This window comes from Malus domestica, chromosome 01 (assembly GCF_042453785.1).
Source record: "Malus domestica chromosome 01, GDT2T_hap1".
Taxonomy (NCBI): Eukaryota; Viridiplantae; Streptophyta; class Magnoliopsida; order Rosales; family Rosaceae; genus Malus; species Malus domestica.
The window spans coordinates 12,701,168-12,716,597 of record NC_091661.1 but is presented as its reverse complement, the minus strand read 5'-3'; the positions used below and the strand labels follow the sequence as shown (position 1 = coordinate 12,716,597).

At 37.4% G+C, this 15,430-nt stretch overlaps 1 long non-coding RNA gene across 1 annotated transcript; it reads left to right on the top strand.

The window, feature by feature from the left end:
• Window positions 1-7,281: 7,281 nt before the first annotated feature.
• On the top strand, window positions 7,282-12,261 carry LOC103450039 (uncharacterized). Its single transcript, XR_531484.4, has 6 exons — window positions 7,282-7,774; window positions 7,869-9,443; window positions 9,564-9,610; window positions 10,113-10,185; window positions 11,727-11,833; window positions 11,946-12,261. It is a non-coding gene; the product is annotated as an uncharacterized lncRNA (long non-coding RNA).
• Window positions 12,262-15,430: the final 3,169 nt, after the last annotated feature.

The window sequence follows — 15,430 nt, the reverse complement described above, 5'->3', positions numbered from 1 at the left end:
TCCAATCAAAATTTTTTAATCCATTTTTAAATTTATATGGGTACATTCTTTTTAGTAGATTTTGAGAATGTATCCATGTTAAGTTTAATCGAAGAAATTTACAAATGTTATTAAGTTTAATGTCTTTTTTTTTCCTATGGTTTTGAAGAAAGTACCCATGTTTTGTTTTGGTACAATAATTAATTTTAATCGAAGAAATTTAGAAATTTTATTAAGTTTAATATCTTTTGTTTCTTGTGGTTTTGAAGAATGTACCCATGTTTTGTTTTGGTAAAATAATTTTGTTAATTTTGATGAATGTACCTACACACACACACACACACACACACACACACACAATATAATAGAGATTATGTGGATGCAAATTTTCTCCTCTTCGATCTTGGACGATTTTGCACCTACAAAACAACTAGCACCTTAGGTTAAGGCCAAGAGTCTCACGCGCCCATGATGAATGGGGGGGGCTTTGGCCGAAGAACCTCCGATGCCAAAGTTAGAATTTTAGAGAGAAATAGTGTTTAGAATATTTGGGATTTTTTGTAAGAGAATTGGAACTAGTGTTTTGTGAAAATGGGACCCAATTTATAGGAGAGGAAAGGGTGATTTATTTTGGGGGGTTATGGAGATAATGGGCTAGTTATTTTGGGGAGTTATGGAAATAATTGGCTAGTTAATTAGCAAATAGTAATAACCTAATTAACTAGCTATTTGAATGTCATAAAAAGGGGGAGAAAATGGCAGCAACAAACAGAAAATAAAGGGCATGGCCGGCCCTAGTGGGTTTTTGGTTATAATTTGGAGGTTTAGTTGATAATTAAGGGATTGATTAGGTAATTAATCCCTTAATTAATCAATTTTAGGAAATATGAAAGGAATAAGTATATTATTTAGCTAATTGATTAGCTAAATAATGAAATGGGAAATATATGAATAAATTAGGTTTTAAGTTGATACCTATTTTGGGCACTTTTGACTTGGTTGAAGGATAATTGTCTGCTGCTTGCGCGTAGGATTCCCGATATACCTCAAGGGTAGTTTTGTCTTTTTTTGTCAAAAATCCACGTGTCGCCTTGTGATTATTTTTGGCTCCACAGAGTATACTTTATATTTTATTACTTTTAATCCCACAAATTATGGGTTTTATTTAAAGTCTTGTTAATATAAACAAATACAAATGTCAATTTTTAATTTAAAAACTATAGTAACTTACATATTACATTAATGTCAAAGACTTTGATAAAAAACTAAAAACAGACAAGGTTTCAATCAAAGAATATTGATAGCTAGAGACCGCATCCAAAGTGCCCTATATAAAACCTTACTTCTCTCAGTTCTATTCTTATGTGTTCATAATTAATCTCATCTCCTCTGTACGTACTGTTAATGGAGGGCAAGTGATGATTGTCAACTTGACTAATCTTGTACAATTCAACTACGTAATGTTCTCTTGTTAGTTGTTATACGTTGATGCACAAAAGTGGACCAACTTAGATCTAATTGTAAAATCACACAAACGCATCAGAACACAAGATGTGTTGTGGTTCACCTAAAGTTGAGTTACGTCCACGTTGGTGTAGTTTGTATTTAGAGAATACTACTGAAAGTTAACACTCATGACCCAACAAATTTGTGATGATGACTACCGAACAAAGATGGTAAACATCCAAATTTTATAAAGAAAACTGGTTGGCTCCTCATACATCGTCATTAGTCATTCTCCTATGTACAAATACCGTCTGACATACATGAAGTATTTTTCATAATTGAGTTATATGGAAAAGAACAATAATTATCCCAAAATCATTATCAAATAATTATTAGGGCCTTTTGCTTTAATCCATTGCGTCTGGCACCATTCCTCCTCGTCTTAATGTAGCTTATAAAAGTAATAATGTGTATTCTGTTTGTACCATACTTAGGACCTCCGTATTTAGATTTCGTATAAATACTCGAAGAACTCAAATGTAATTATGTAATCAATGAAGGGACAAATATGTAAAAAGGGGAGGAGCCCTTAGTCTATAAAAGGGCTTCCTCATCCTCACAAACCTCAAGCTCTGATCCTCACATACGAAAGCTCTCACCCTCACAATCCTCTCACAAACAGAGAAATACAATATCAGTGTGGGCGTAGCCCAAACATTGGGGTGAACCACGATACATCTTGTGTTCTTTACTTTCTTGCAGATTCACGGTCGGATTTACGTTGTTCCAAGACCCCACTGGTTTTGTGCATCAACATATTCAAAAAAAATTATTTCTGAAAAAGTCCTAACTTCTTTTCTACTAGATGCATTAGTTCACTTCTTTTCTATCAAATAAGGGATGATATTTTGAATTCAGGATCAACGTTGGAAAGACAAATAACAATATAATAGCTACTTCGTAGTTGATTTGTTCTTGTCAATATGAGAATTTCAATATTAAACCTTTTAATTCGGGGATATCAAACTTAAACCTGAAAACTTGGTGGGATTTAGAGCGCCATATAAAATTATCTTAAATTCCAAATGACTCGTTATTAGGTGTCGTTTGGTATAGATGATTGGATTGAAAAGGAAAAGTAACTACTGTCAACTGTCAAGGTATGTTGAAAGAATACATAAATAAATTGTGCTCAACAAAAGGGTTAGAAGATGAATTAGTCATTAAGAAAACTTATTCATTCCAATCCTCCTCAAAATGGTAAGACCAAAATAGAGAAATTTCCCCTCAATGAAAAATTATTATCATCTATCTTAAATATACCTTGAATTTAAAAGGTTGCGCATTTCAGTCCAACCATCTAATATGAAATGAAATTATTATGTCCAAATGAGCGCGTCTCCTATGCGGACAGTTTGGGCAGGCAGACGATTGCGGCGAGAGAACCACCCATAAAATTGACGATGATGTGACCCCTCTTCAGATGCCCCTTTACAAAATACCACAGCTGAAACACCTCTCCATCTCGATTGAAGCTCCAAAGTTAAGTTACGAAGCTCAGTTTGTGGGAGTTACGAAGGTTCACAGTTAGAAGAAGAAAACTTCTCGATTTTAATGAAGCTCAGTTTCGATTGGAGTTCACTAGGGTGATTCCTCTACATTTGAATCGAACATTTAGGTCCAAGTTTTGAACTATTAGCCCAACCCAATATATTTGACTCCATCCTTTTTCTTTTTGAGCCCATTTGGCATGTTAATAGGAAAACCCAATTCCTTTCACAACTTTTACACGTTTGCATGCCTATACCTTGCATGGAAGGATTAGTGATTAGGCTTGCCATTCCTAGGACATGTGTCTTTGTAGCAAAAGTCATGAGCATTGTCATCTATGTAAGCTGTCCTAATCCTATGGCATGCTTATCGTTTATCTCCCCAATCATTACACTTAGCATTCCACCATTTTCTGGCTGCCAAAACCAACCAATTGGAAGTAATTGCTGGCTGCCTCACACTAGTATAAATAGGAGCAATTCCTATTGTTTGTGAGATACAACATGCAATGCATGCAAAGCGAGAGAGCTTACGTAGAGAAAAATAATTAGAAGAGGGAGCTAGGGTTTGATGTTCGGCGATTGTGAGTGGGCTTGTCTTGCTGAAGTTCTATATTTCAAAGTGAGTCGTTTGTTTAATCTGTTCAAAATGTTCTTATTTTCTACTAATTGAAAACCACGAACTATTGTGGGGTTCATTCTATCTACAAATCTTGATCTATTTTCAAGTCAAGCATGTTAGCTTTCGAGAAATGTTTTGATGCGTATATACATTCCATGTTGTTAAGATTGTTCATGGAGCATGAGAATTTCAGTGTTGTATTATTTCAAGGGATAAATGTAAACGCATACGGGGACATTAGGGCAAACGACCATTAAGGATCACGTGATGAGCTACAATTTATGAAGGATATAACATATTACATATTCTACTCATTAAACAAGGTTTATTATCAGGCATTCAGATTAAATCCAACGATTTTATGTTGGTCCGCACAAATGATCCGCAAAAACAGGTTCGCATTCGGGAATTTGCGTTGTCCAAATAGTCCTTAGCTGGTTAATTGTTCTAGAGTCTGGCCCAAGTAAACTTTATGCTTTTATTTCTTTTAAAATGGACCCTTCCAAGGAGGCCCAAGTAATCCATTGAAGACTTACTCAGATGCTGTTCTATCAGGGTGCGTTTGGTACGCGGACGGGACGGAACGGGACGGGACGGGACGGAACGAAGGTGTAATTTTTGAAAAAGACATGGGTATATTTGTCTTAAAATGGTAAAACATTGTGTTCCACAGACGTGGAACAAACCCGTTCCAGGGGGAGAGGTGGAACGCAAAAACACCCAAAATCTGTCCCGTGGAACAACCTGTTCCACCTATTTTTAGCGCACCAAACGCGGGACGGAACGCCTCGTTCCGTTCCGTCCCGTCCCGTCCCACGTACCAAACGCACCCTCAAGTCCCTGAATCAGTTATTGCCTTGGAGCACCAAAGCTTGCACATCGAATTGTTAATAACCTAAAAATCTTAAGGCATTGTTTGGCGAGGAATGTTCAAGTCCAAAGAGGTAGATCATAAAATGTTAACATGAGAGAATTGAAATGCATTGCATAACATTACAAATGCATGTGAGAGGGATTTAACTTCGTTAGGACTTTGAAAATCCCTCACCCACACAGGCAGAGTGGTTGAAAGCGTTTTTGGTGAAAATATTTTTGGAACCAATCTTAAGTGAAAATGCAAATGAATCCTGAAAAAGCACTTGAACTACTACACAACTGGTGTTTCTTGTAGCAAGCACTTCAAATGCTTTTGGAACCCAAAAATATGTTCTCTAAAAACGCTTTCAGTAATTTAAAAGCACTTCCAAACGAGCCCTAAAACTTCAATCGATAAGTATCAACTTAAAAACCGTTTAAGAGAAATCGATTTCCATAAGCATATATACGCCTCTACTGCATGCTGTAATGCTACGGAGTGACCTATGCCAAGGGCTATGATAGGCTGGCATTTGACAAATATGCAGAAGTATTGCAAAAGCAGACTTGAGAAATTAATGTAGCGAAAGCGAGAGAGATAATTCAAAGTTGCAATTTGCTTATATTGCAGCAGCAGCAGCAGTTTAGACAAATTTCAGTAGTACAATGTATATATTGTCTTGAAGATTTTCCCGCATTCTGCGTACTTTAACAAAAAACAGAAAATTCACTATAAGAAGCAATTACATGAGACCACACTTGTTGCAGTCCATATGTTCTTTTTTCTTAACCTTTGAGAACCTAAAAAACTTGAAATTTCAATGTACAACCCCCGTCAGTCTGTCCTTCGTATTGACACACCGCTATACCAACTTTGATGGTTTTTCTCATGTAGGTAGGCCGTTGAGAAGGCCATTGATTTCTTGAAAAATTATTATCATCTATCATAAATATGCCTTGAATTTAAAAGGTTGTGCTTTTCAATCCAACCATCTACGAAACGGAATTATTATGTCCTAATTAGGGCTGGTTTGGGTTGGGATCTCGAACTGAAACCCCCAACCCGAATCCCAAACCAAAACATTTCAAGATGGGATTTTATATCCCAAAACCAAATTGAAACTATTCAATTCTCAAAATTCGGGATTTTCAGGTCACTTCAGGATTGGGTGGAATCAGTTCTATCTGTAATCAAGTTGCTCGAATGCAATGCTAATGCAACTAGCTCCTCTGTTTTGATAGTTTGTTAGCTTTGAAGAAATCCACAAACTTATATTGTGGCTTGGCAGTACTCTGCAGAAGCAGCAGAGCCGCAATGAGCTCTAGAGTTTGAGCTCCAAACAATGATATTGCCTGCACTACCAAAAATAAATAAAAGATCAATTGACGGAGTGCAAATCGCATACTTAATGCAAAATCAAGCTTCTTAAAATTGAGAATTGCAAACAGTTCCATGTGCTTTCATAGCCATGCTCCCTTGAAACAAAATGAAGCATAGTTTGATGCAAACAACGAAAATGATAAGCTAATTGATTACGCAGTGGTTCATCTTCATCATCCTCTATTCACAGCATATGCCAATCCATATCAAAGCAGAAAGTTGAACAATTTTTATATCCAACCCCTAACAAACTACACCTACACTACAATGCTAAATCATGAAAAGGGAAAGAACATTGACTGGCTTTTTGCACACTCTTACTTGTAAATCATAATCTAGCACATATAGGCGAATGATTCATTAACAAATATGTTTGTACGCAAGGGTTAATTCATGAACATGTTTTATAATTTCCCCTCATAATTCCCATTCTTCCAAGAATCAAATATTGTCAAGGCCATTACTTCTCAATGTTGATAACAAAAAATAAACGAGCAGGCTCACCTTTGTCTGTGGATCAATAAAAGTTTAATCCGATGAACCCACCCTCCCAAAGGCCTGCAAGTCTTGCACTGCACCCACCCTAATCTGAAACCCCCTACAATTCGTGCAAGTCCTATTTCCCTATCCCCTATAATTTTATTCTACAAATTCGTGCACCCACCCCCCCTAATATTAATTTGAATGAACCCACAAATTCGTGCACCCACCCTCCCAAAGGCATGCAGGCTCTGCACTGCACCTACCCTAATTTGAAACCCATAGTCCTCAAACCCTCACACATTCGACAAAATACTCAGAAATCAAGTTAATCAACATGAAATTTGACCTTAAACCTTAAAGAACAAAAACCCAGTGAAAATAAAAAACCCTTGCCTGGATTTTGGGACTCGATTGGTGTCAAATTCATGTCTTCCTGTGTCTATGTGTGTGTGGCCGGATGAGCGCCGTTGAAGTGTATCGAGGAGCGGCGGGAGCACGAAGCAGCGTTCGAACTTCGAACTAGGTTTTCGAGAGAGTGAGATTGTGAGAGTGAGCGACTGAGAGAGAGTCTAAGGAAGTGAGACTGTGAGAGGAATACAGAAGACCCAACTCACAATAGATGGTTGGATTAGATCTTAACCAATGCAACGGTCCAAGTAATTTCTAATTATAAATTAAAAAATATATATATATACACACACACACAATATTTAGTTCAGTTCGGGATTACCGAACACTTTCAAAGATGTGGCCGAATCTCAAATCAAAACTTTCGGGATCAATTCGGTTTCGGGTACCGAATTTTTTGGGAAATTCGGTTCGGACATTTTTCGGTCAAATTTCGGGACGGTTCAGGATTTTCGGGAAAAAATTCCATCCATAGTCCTAATGAGCGTGTTTGTTATGCGGACCGTTTAGGCAGGCAAGTGATTGCAGATAAAACCACCCGTAAAATTGACAATGATGTGACCCCTCTTAAGATGCCCTTTTACAAAATACCATAGCTGAAACACCTTTCCATTTCGATTGAAGCTCCAAAGTTGAGTTACGAAGGTCCACAACTAGAAGAAGATAGCTTCTCGATTTTAATGAAGCTCAGTTTCGATTGGAGTTCACTAGGGTGGTTCCTCTTTACAGACAGCCTCTCAATCTTGATTCGAGTTTTGAAAGTCAGTTTCTGGGGGTTATGAAGCTCCACAGCTGAAAGAAGATAGTTTGTCGATTGGAGTAACGAAGCTCAACAACTGAAACGAGGGTGGTTTCTACAAATCCCATGACTATCATCACGTTCTGTGAAGATACGGTGCCCAAACCATTATCTAGAAACCATTGCCATCGTCGCATTCGTCTTTGTCATCACAGTCGTTGTCCAGCTTTGGAGTGTGGCAAGTCGCCACCGGTGTAATATCAACGAATTCAAGGTTGAATATGTCTTAAAATGTTCTAAATTGTGTTTAGGTAAGTTCCTAGACCTATCTAGATGATTTTGGATGAAATTTTGTTGAATTAGAGCTTGAATAAGCTAAGTATTAATATTTTGAAGAATCTACAGCCTCTGGCGAGTCTCCGGTGGCGGAGCACGATGGTCAAAGGCGGTCTAACGGCGACAGATTCCGTTAGAGTTGACTAAATCTCTAACAGCAAAGGTATATTCCATTAACTTTCCAACTGAAATCCAAAACTTGGCGCACGGCCTCGACGACTACAACGACGAGTGGTGGCGAGTGACTGTCTGTACGACGGCACGTGGAGCATCCGAGACCTAATCTTAGGTTATTCAAAGTCCTGAATCACGGGGTGCAATCCATTTGTGTATATTCATTATCTAAATAATACATTCACGAGTACAAGTTCAACTAAATTGGGCAAAGGTAAGAGGCCTATTAAAGAATCACGCTTGGGAAACTTGTGAGTGGATCCCTTCAAAACTCAAGTTTTCGAATAAATTATTTCTTGATGAATTAAACTGTTTTGAAGCTAGTCTTACACAAGACTTCTATAGAATTGGTTAGAGGACCATATAATTGAATTATCCACATTGGTGATTTATTTTCACCATATGATCTTTCATATATCTTGTATAGTTGTCTTCGGTCGTAGGATATTTGCAGCTGTTGTTATATTTCTAGTAGATGCTAGATATACTAGTAGGTGCTACTAGTTGAGTTAGCTAGTAGACGCTAGCAACGCACAAGTCGACGCCCATGTACACTTGCGTGCTATACTTATATTAGTAGATGCTAGTATGATATATTGATTTCAGATATTATCTATTCTAAAATTGAGAAATGATTTGACTGTAGCTAAGCTACAGTCAAACCTTTGCCACTCGATTTCACGCTATTTACAACAATGTCAGCAAAATAGGGCTGGATTAGGAGGGTAATTTTCAAAAGTTAGGAGGGTAATTTTGTCTCTGACCAGATTTCGAAATATTTACGATTTTGCCAGTCTATTCTAAAGTGGGCCCTCGATTTTGCATTATTTACATTTTTGCCATTATGTCTGTGGCTGTGCTTCAGCCAAAAACTCACAGATTGTGCTTGAGAGAGATATATGAGAGGATTTGTGGAGGGATTTCAGGGTGAAAGGCGTGGGATGCCAAGGAGGGGAACGGAGAAGGATGAGTGAGGCTGCCAAAAAGAGGGGTTATGTTGAATTTTTCTCCTCAAATCAAGGGTTGGTGATGGTGATTGAGAGATTGAGAGGGATGGGAGAAAGACAAAAACAAACCCATTTGTACTTCAATTACCCTTCTTAAACCCTAGCAGCCACAACACCAACTGTAGCCGATCCTTCAGAATCCCAAAACCGAGCCATCTCTGCAATAGCATCGACTCGTGCTTCCCAAAACCAAAACCACACAAACCTGCCCTCCATTTATATAACTCGATCGTTTCGGTGAGATGAAGGAGAGGGAGGAGCAGGGAGATGGGCTTGAGTCTGCGGACAGCGGAAGAGATCTTCAGGGATTACAGTGCTCGGAGAACCGACACCGTCCATGCTCTGTTTGTTGGGGTGTTTTGCAGCATCGTAGATTTTTTTCAAGGAGTTTGCTCTGTTTGTTGTCAAGGCTGGTTCAATTTTAAGTAATATTTATGGTGTAAATTGGGAAAACAAACTTGAGGTATTAATTTTTCAGAGATAGTTTATCCTTGAAATTACCCATGTTTTTATGTCTTCCAGCGTTATGTTTTCTTGGAGTTACTCAATCCTGTACTCATGATTTGAGTTCTTAATTTTGCAGGCAAAATAGTTGCAGGCAAATTTTGTGTACTTGAGCCTGTTAAGCAGGTGAGTTCTTTCTTTTGCGAATTGTGAATACATTGTTGCAATTGTATTGGGTCCAATCAGTGTGCCCTTTCCTCCATCCCCCATGGTATTCTCCTTTTTAGTCAATCAGAGTAGACCACACATATTTCATCTAATTACGATGCTCTTAATAATGTAATCATCCATCGTCAAAACATTCCCAATTTATTTACTAATTTTAATTTTGGCTTTTAAGTTCAGGTTCTGGTTTCTAATATTTATATTTTTGTACAAACTTGATGGTATGAAAAAGATTTGATGATTTATGATTGTATGAAAGTTGTGTGGTTCAAAAGGTGATAACATTTTGTTCTAAGAATTAGGAAGCAGTTGCTAAGTGATAATTCTCCGTTTTGCTTTGGATAGAAAAGAATAAAGTGAAAATGCTTTGATTTTTGTTTTATTTTTCCTGATTTCTTCAACATGTGTATGGAAACATAGTATTACGTCTCTTATCCGTTTTCGCATTGGTTTACTGGTGCAGGTTGAAATTATGGCTCTATTTTGGGGTAATCTTTCTTCTTTTTGCTCTGGGTTTGGAGTTCTACACAACAAAGGTACTCCCTCCCTCCCTCCCTGTGCAGTTTTGATATGCAGTTTTGATATGCTTATAACTGAGTAAAATTAGTCAAATTCACCCCTTCATTATTGTAGCTTCGAGTTGTTTGAGCAGTTGTTCCAGGACGACTGCTACAAATCTTCCTATTTATGTGTCTGTGTGGCATTACCGTCTCAGTATGTCTACTAATTTTCTCCAGAATGTCTAGCTATTGAAATCCATTTAGAACTAGAACATAGAATTGTCATAAGTTTATGTATACCACATGAAGTTGGAGTAGAATAAGCTTTTTTTATCCTCCTGCATCTTGACACTCTCATTCTTTCTATGTTGAATCTTATAAGTAATTTGTAATTAGTTTACTATATTTGGTATTTTCACTTCCGATAAATTTTCTTGACATCAGTGTTTTAAGCTAAATGTTCTGTTTATGTAGATTGTGTTATAGATGTTTCTCATTCTCAATGTTGCAGTTCTGATTAGGTGCTGTTTGTAGTTTTATGGTGGTAAAGTTTTCGGGGGATATTTGTTGGTGTGTTCCTTTCTATGTCTTCAACAGTAGTGGTAAATTACCATAAACCTACCTCATGCATGCCCACATTCGCACAGCTTTGCACCCACTTTTCACTCCTATTATCCTTTTTCTTGGATGCATAGTATTCACAAGTCACATTGTTTTTTCTTTTGGCCCTAGGTGTTGAAATTTTTTATGGAATTTCATTGATGTAAATATTGCATCTTATTTTGGGCATTACTGTAATAGGTGAATATAAAGTCTATTTGGATAAGAGTAAATTGATTGTGTTTTAAGTTTTTTTTTTAATTCAGATAATCATGTTCAATATTTTTTTGGTTTGATTTAAAGGAATTTTGTACACAAAAAAGTTAGGGTTTTCTAGTTAGAATTTTGGGTTGTACATCTGGGTGTTTCTTACACAGAAAAGTTGAGCTTTTCTGATTAGTTTTTTGCGTTGTTTATTTGGGTGGTTTTGTTTTCGTCAAATTTGTGGCTTTTGTGATTTGAGATTTGTACATAAATTGAAACTTAGTTTTTCTAATTTCAACTCTCATTCGGATCTTGACATTTTCTCATCATTAAAATTGTTTTTTGTGCTGTTCTTTTCAAAGCACGATCAGATCCACAAGGCATCAAAGTATGTTATTGAAGTATATATTGTACATGTCTGTATTACATTATACATGTGTGAGTGTGGATATGTTTTATTCTGGGTTGATTTAGTTAATGAGGTTTGCTTTAATTTCAGATTAATTTGGTTCCTATTAAACAAATCGGACGTTGTAAGTGTGAACCAGTTGTGTTTGAAAATCGTTGGTTTTTCATTTTTTTTTACTTGTGCCCTTTTAGTTGTTTGAATGAACTTTTTATGATGTAAATCAAGCTAAATTGAATAGCTGTGTTTGTATATTGTGTTTGGTGTTTTGAATTCATCTTTAATTAATGCATTGTGGTTGTGAGAGTGATTGAATGCATTGTAATCTTTATAGACATATATATTTATACAATTTCTAATTCTACAGCAACGCGCGGGCATAATTTCTAGTGATTTCTGAACCACTGAATGAGTATGATTTCGATTGATGAACTTGTTGAGATTTCCATTTACCATATATGGTAGTCAATACTGGTATGTAATTTTAAATTATATATGTTTTTCAAAACAAGGATTAGTATATTCAAAATGTTTTAACTATATAAATGATTATGATCCACTCACATTTTGTTTTGATCCCCCTCAGGACCTAGCGAGAGCGATTGTTGAGGAGGACGAGTGGGCTTGGCAGTAGTGTAGACTTCCTATGGAGTATGGTAGTTTTACTTATGCTTTATCATTTTCGAGTTGTAATAATATGCATGATCGTACTTTTTGATTATGCATGGTTGAACACATACTCTTGTGTTGTGTTCTACTATTGCTTGCACTACTTTTATGCTCTGAATGATGTGATAATAATGGGTTGAACCCAAATATGTCCCCAAGTGGGGAGGTTGTGTAGGAACTTGCAAAAGTTTTTAAATAATTAATAAACGAGCCTTTTGGTTCAAATTTATTCATATCTTAATTTTCTTACTATGGCTTTTGTGTTGATGGTTTTTCATCATCTCTAGGATGGTTACATTGCAAATTTAGTGACGGCCAAGACATTTTTGCCATGGCTAGTTTGTTATTGGGGTGTGTTAGTTTGGTATCAAAGCATGGTTAGTGGACAGACTGGTTTCTGGAGGTTTGTGCTATAAAGTTGTCAGTTTGCCCACATGTCTATAGCGGTCAGTATTTCACTTCCTATAAACGGTCAGTTATCGTGCACAAGATTGTTTTCTCTTAAGCCCCTTGTACCTTGGGCTTCTTAGGCCATCTCTAACCGAAAAGGGGGCCAAAGGGCCATGTTTAGCCCTATAGCCTTGCAAGAAATTGTTTTTTAACGAACAGTGCTAGGTCATATTTTTTACCATCTCCAACCGAGAGGACCAAAGGGTCATAGACCAAAACATAGATCGTTTGACAAAAAACCCATCTCTAACCGAAGGGGGCTATTTTTTAGCCCCCTCAATAATTTATTATTTTAATTGAATTAAACTACCATATTAAAATAAAATTTTCGGACACATTTTGAGTGCCACTTGTTGCTAAATTAATAAGCCTCCAAATTTTTTATCTTTATATAATGAAAAGGATGTGAAAAATTGGTGAAGAATTGAAATAAAATGAGGTAATATAATATGAAATGGTGAAAAGGATGTGAGAAATGGGGTAGAAATGACTTAGTGCAGTCTTATTAGATTATGAATGTGATTGTGTAAATCCTAGTGTATTAAGGGATATATTGGAATATTCTCTTTAGTAGTTAATATCCTATTAGAGTTGTAATCCTATTAGGGTTAGGATTTAATGTGACGACCCGTCCCTAATTCTCTATGTATTTTCTCCCCGAGCATGTGAATTTACATTTATGCCCCTGTTGGCAAGTGATGTGGACGTGACTGTGCAACATTAAATTATTTTTCTCGCTTTTGTAATTAATTTGTACTCATTGTTACGAGGGTACGTTAATTTTATCAGTGCTAGAAACAATGTTTTGGATAAATTTCTGATTACCTTTCTACTGTGCAAATATGAAAATCTTATCCCTTGTTCTTTTTAAATTGGACCCGTGCCCTCAAACCCCTCACAACCAATCAAACACTCTCCTCAATTCTCTCACCCAACTAGACAACTTCCGTCACTTTTCCACCAATCAGAAAAGCTGTCACTCTCTCTCTCATCTCTTTCTCTCTCCCTCACCGAGCTATCTCTCTCTGCAACTACAAGGACCTTCACAAACACTCATAGATCGAGTCCAAAAACACCACCATTGTGATCCCTTCGTCCTCACGAACACAGCCGTACCATTCGATCACGCGTTGGTTGAGTTTTAAGTGGTCAACGCAGAGCAACTCGGAAGCTCAAACTCAGTCGAGTTGGCATCGTCATGATCCCAGTCGAGTTACAAGGTTTTAGGACGTGGGCAAACTTCCACTCAACTCCCCGTAGTCATTAGACTAGGTTTGGAGAATTGTTGACGTCGAAACAAGCAAGTTCAAGATGGTAAGTTTTAGGTCGAGACTTGCGAGGTTTTTTCAGGCCATTTTTCGTCCATTTTTGGACTTCCAAAAGAAAATGGCGAAAATTCCCCAGTTTTCGACGAACCAAACGGTGGTGGCGGATGGCGAAGCTCACAAGAGAAGATGAAGAATATTGTGTGAAAGTTGAAGCCGTTACTATTTAACTGTGGCGTCAGGTAACGCCGTTACTATTTAACCGAATATTCCGTCAGTTCTGACGGAATATTCCTAACGTCCGTTAGGGTTTCATCAACTTCTGTTGTGCACGTGCTTGCGCGTGGCCGCACGTGTGGCCGTGGGTTGGAGAGGGCGTGAGGGCGCGTTCGGCCTCCGGCTGGCAAGTGGTTGATACGCGTGGGTTCGTGACTTCAAGTAGAACATTTTCGCATATTCAAACCTTCCGTTTGAGCAAACTATGGGGAGTTATTCCTAGTTTTGGTGTATGTCCTTATTAACTAATTAGTATTAGTTGTTTTTCATATAGTAGAGACTTACCCTAAGGACGTACGTGGACAAGCAAGGCTAGGGGGCTACATGCATATGAAATGCCATGACAGAATAAAACTCAACCATAAACATGCATATGAAATGGCATAATATGCATAAACCACTTTATATATATATATGCCACGATTTACTTAATTTAAAAAATACTGTTTGTGGTTGAGTTTTATATTGTCATGGCATTTCATATGCATTTTACCTGCTCATAAATATTAGACTGTTGTGAAATGCTATAGTAATTCTACGGGACGCGCAGGTAAGTTTAGGTGAGTTTGTTGTGTTGTTATGAACAATTAAATTGTATGGCATGCTTATATTCATATAGTTAGCTCATCATTGCTGCACACCGGTGTTAGTGCTCCCACCCTGAGCCAAGGCCAGCCTTCACGTGATTGTTCACCTCCCGCACTGCACACTCGCCTTGGATCCAAGTTAGGTGCTACCCTATCGTACAGGTCGCATTAGGCGACTCCCACTCGTAGGTGACCAGCGCATAACGCTAGCCTTCACGTGATCGTAGCACTAGAGCATATATTATTACACCTAGCCTGTCGTACAAGTCACATTAGGTGACTCCAACTTGTGTGTTAGCATAAATTGATAAGCCATATGTGCAGTTGTACAGGTCACATTAAGTGACTTCGACTTGCGTGCTAGTATAGATTATTTAGCACATGATTATATTCTTATTGCCGTTGAGATATTCTACTGTGGCATATTTTCTAGATTTATTGTTGGCATGCATTTGATTTCATACTTATATCTAGTATGATTTTCAAGAAACTATACTTGTTTTACAACGTGGGATCAGTATGTTCAGAAAACAAATGGATTTTATAAACCTTTATTTTTGTGCCCACTCACCCTTCTATTTTTCGCCACTCCAGGTCCTAGATAGCTGAATTTCTTGGTGGCGTACGAGGAATAGCTAGTGATTATGACATACTCCAATTAAAAGTAGGAACTGTTTATGGTTGTGTACTAAACACTTATTTAGTTTCAACTGCACTACTGTTGATATCTATGCTCTGAAGATTTGTAGTCCATGGGTTGTACCTACTACTGCGCACTCACTTTGCTAGCGTAATTAACTTCTAGTTCGGTTTTAATTTATCCA